The sequence below is a fragment of the Cupressus sempervirens genome, chromosome 4 (assembly GCF_028749045.1).
Source record: "Cupressus sempervirens isolate cs-2001-9-10 chromosome 4, ASM2874904v1, whole genome shotgun sequence".
NCBI classification, from domain to species: Eukaryota; Viridiplantae; Streptophyta; class Pinopsida; order Cupressales; family Cupressaceae; genus Cupressus; species Cupressus sempervirens.
In genome coordinates, this window is record NC_143121.1 from 71253460 (window position 1) to 71257768 (window position 4309).

A 4309-nucleotide genomic window follows, 5' to 3' on the forward strand; every position below is an offset into this window, starting at 1 on the left:
GCGGTTTGGCCATCTTAACTTCCACTACTTGCATCAGCTTAACCAGCTAAGCATGGTCACAGGGCTGCCTTCTACTTTGACATTGGAGTCACTTGGAATACATGATCGATCTTCTGATGGGTCAGATTCACTTGAGCAGTCTTCCTACCTCCACTTTTGATGCAAAGAGTGATTCAGAGGACTCGCCTCCTTCCTCTCCTAGTCATCATTCACAGGTTGATGATTCTCCTCTAGATTCTCCATCTTCTAGTCCACTTTGGGCTAGACAGACCTTACAATTTGTAGGTGATTGGGTTGGGGATCCATCAAACACCAAGCAGACTCATTCACAATTCTAGGATGCTCTGCATATCTTCATTGCTAATGCCTCAAATCCACAATACTTTCATGAGGCTTCTGGTATTTTTGAGTGGGATACAGCTATGCAGGAAGAGTATAGTTCCTTGATGAGGAACTACATTTGGGATCTTGTCCCTTTTCCTAAGGGAAGAAAACTTGTTTGATGTAAGTGGATCTATCGAACAAAATTTGCAAGCTTTTCTAGGGGTGTGGGATGCTTCATCTTTTGGAGGGGCCTCTTCCTCTCACTTGGAGTCCTAATTTTCTTTGGGGAGTCTCTTTTCTCTCTCTTTTGGGGGAATTTTATGTACATGGGTACCTCATCAGGCTTGACTTTTCGGGACCCATTTCTACATCCACCTAAGCTTCGCTTATGGGGGGGTGTTAGTCTATTTTTTTATTTTTCTTATTTTGCTAAATTTTTCCTACACTTTTAATAATCTCGCTTAGGTTAATAAAGCATGTCTTATTAGGTGAATGGTTGTGAGGTGTCACCTTCCTACATGTGAGCATCCATTAGCTATCTTGGGAAGATACTTTGCTATGTTTAGTCCAATAGATGGTTGCTCCTCATTGGTTGGTGTTGCCACCTCCTCCCTCTTCCTAGCCTATATAAGCATGCTACCTAGCTTGTATTTGCAAATCTCTTATTTTTAGCATCCTCTTAATGCTATTTTGCTTCTAGCATTTGCATTACTCTCTTGGAGACTAACTCTGTGTTGTTATTTTGATTTTGTATCATTTGCATTCACAATTTAGATATTTATTCTTTGCACTAGTTTTATGGGTTATCAATCTTTTCATATTCTAACAATATTCAGGCATGTTGGGTGTAATTCTTATGATTATATTATGAGAATTGCCATTGTTTTGGACCTAAATCTAATTTCTGTTATTTTTTATATTGTGTTGTGTGGTTATTTGTTGGTGGCTAGGTCATCGCCTTTGGTTATACACCTACCTTGTACTGCATTGGGCATTAACATCTCCCTAATTCCTAATTGTGATGTGGTGTAATGTGGAAAGTGTAGGTGTGGTTGTGGATGTTCTGGAGGTCATATTGCAAGGGAAAGATTTCATAATTTTACAAGGGAATATGCTACCAAATGGTTATCTTAGTATGTTCTTGGGGCCTACTTCATTTAGGATGGTGGGTAGTTTTGTGGATTGTGTATGGCTCTTTTTGTTGGACCACATGTTTCTATTGGTGGCTATTTTTGTAACCCTTTAGCATATATACAATTGTATGCTCTCATAGCTGATGGTGGTTTTTTTTTTTTGGATGGGTGGGGCTTGGTTATGGCCAATTTTGTATGGAACCCTTATGGTGACCCAAAGCATGTAACTTTTGATCCCATGATATTAATACAAGGATCTTATTATCAATCAAAAAAAAATCAGCAAAAAATTGTAAAGAAAAAGTGTATGTGAAATTGTGTATAGTCTATGTTTCATTAATAATATTTAGTGGCTTGTTAATTTTTTAAAAAAATAAAATATATATTATCAAATATAAAACTAATGTATTATTAACAAGTGATCACATCACATCATCATTAAATTACTATCAATTAATTTGACACAAGTGATTTTTAAAAAATAATAACATAAAAGAAACTAAATAAAACACAATATTGTGCTATTAGGCTTTGTTTAATAGAAATCGTGCAATTTTAATTATAATTAAAACCACCAAACATGACTACAGTAAAAAAATATGACTATATATATCCACCATACAATAAATAGCCAATGGGCTAGAAACGTCCCCCAATGCTCACACCACAATTTAGAAAGACAAAGAACTACAAAAGATCAACTTGCTAGAAGTTTCTTGAAACTAAATCCATCCAAAAAGGTCTAGGAACTACTCGATTTCCCTCCCCTCAAATTAATGAAGCAAGCATCCTTCCTTTGAGTGATGATGGTAGTTTATTTATATAATAATTATAAAAATGTATCTAAAACATGTGTGGATCATCCAATACATTACATATAGATCTAATATAGAAAGTTATTAACCTAGAATTTGGAAATCTCAATAATCGTTTGAATGGATGGTAAGTTGAAGATGTTGTAGCTTTTGAAACCTACTTTGCTAAAAATTTGTTTGAATTCTCTTTCAGATCCCTCCTTTCCCCATTACTATATACCATCATTCCCATATCAAATGCCAATCCTACTCCTCTGAGATATTTTTCTTCATTAGCTTCATCATTAATCCCTTCAACAAGAAGGGCATCCACAATTATAACTTTTCCATTTTCTGGTATGGCCTCATAACATGTTTTCAACACTCTTACACAATCATCATCATCCCAATCATGCAAAATCCACTGCAATGAGATTTCCAATTCAAACTAAATTGTTAGTCAAATACTATAAATTTTATACAAATGTTACATAAGATTATATAAGATTATATACCTTCATAAAAATAGCATCAGCGGGTGGAATATGCTCAAACATGTTGCCACTGATGTGCTCTACTCCTACAATCTCAAAAACTAGACCATATTTCACTGTCAAAATGCTATGATGTATAAAATATTATATCAATGATTAGCTCATAAAATAATGCTTATCTTCATATGATTAAGTAGCTCTTAAATAAAAATACAATTTATTATGAAATTTTAAATATCACAAATTTCATATAAAAACAATTATAACAATTGTATTATTAACAAGATTAAATAATTTTTATTTCTCAAATTAAAACTAGTATACAAAAATTTAGATATATTTTATATACTATTATTATTATTATTTACATGTATGAATTGATATTAAACATAAAAGAAAAAATAAAGAAATTTTTATATGCATCCATAAATTTTTCCCATGTTAAAAACATGTCTTAAAGTTGATTATATAAAGTTATTCTTAACAATAAGACGTGTGCACTATTAAAAAGCCTTTCAATAATCAAATCAATGAACTAAAGTCAAGTCAATCTTACCAGCAATAGGAAGTGCAGAAGAGATAACATGAGGCAGATCAAAATTAATCCCCCTAATGTCTTTGTAATGCTCCACAATAATGGACAATGCAGAGTCCACACCTCCCCCAAAATCAACCAAAGAATTTATTTTCTTAAAACCCTCCTCATATATCTTGACAACATTACCCATGACAGCACGAGTGTCACAAGACATGGCCTCGGCAAACGTCCTGTTCGCTTCAGGGATGTCTCTAGTGTAGTCCCAAACACTCATACCATGAAAAGCCTTTCCAAAGGCGCAGGTGCCTTCTAACACAGACTCATGCAAATGCAGCCATCCCGGAGTGGTAATATGGTTGATGGATCCCAACAACAATGGAACATAGTTGCTATTCTCCTTAACAAGCAATTTAGAAAGGCCAGTGAGACCATATCTAGTTTGCCTGAAGTCGTCCTCGTGGGGGATCTCAGTAAAGACTTGGTGGGCTGCTAGAAATCTCAGGAGGCGAAAGAGATATTCTATGCAAGGTGGGCTTTCGGTGGAGGCTGAAATATGGGCAGCAATATCTTCTAGGGATGGAGAGGAGTCATCATGGGAAGAAATTATGTCAGGAATATTCAACAATACAGCAGCTCTGAGAGCCATGGACTTAGATAGGCCGAGTATGATGTCATACAATTTTAGCTGAGATAAGAAACTACTTTCTTGGCTAGAAATTGTAGAATCCATGGCAAGGGTATATCTGAGATCGTTGCTTATTGGTGGAATAAAGCGGGGATAAGAGCACCTATTTATAACACCAATAGTTAGTCTCACTTCTCAATGGACCAAAAAACAGTCTCAAATTCGTGCCTCGCATGATTTGGACTTTGATTGTGCTAGTTAGCATGTGTATTTTTCACGAGGTAATTAGTGAGGTAGCATGAATGGCGTGGGTTTTTAAATCAATAAAAAGAATAAATAAATAATAATTGATACCACATGCATTAATAGTATGCTATTTTTCAAAGCATTTTGGGTTGGTG

The 4309-nt window shown here is 34.9% G+C and overlaps 1 pseudogene across 1 annotated transcript; it reads right to left on the reverse strand.

The window, feature by feature from the left end:
- Positions 1 to 2042: 2042 nt before the first annotated feature.
- LOC149559996 ((R,S)-reticuline 7-O-methyltransferase-like) lies at positions 2043 to 4030 on the reverse strand (annotated as a pseudogene). Its single transcript, XR_016363324.1, has 3 exons — positions 3302 to 4030; positions 2767 to 2831; positions 2043 to 2675 (listed from the first exon to the last, which is right to left on the reverse strand). The product of XR_016363324.1 is annotated as a (R,S)-reticuline 7-O-methyltransferase-like (transcript).
- Positions 4031 to 4309: the final 279 nt, after the last annotated feature.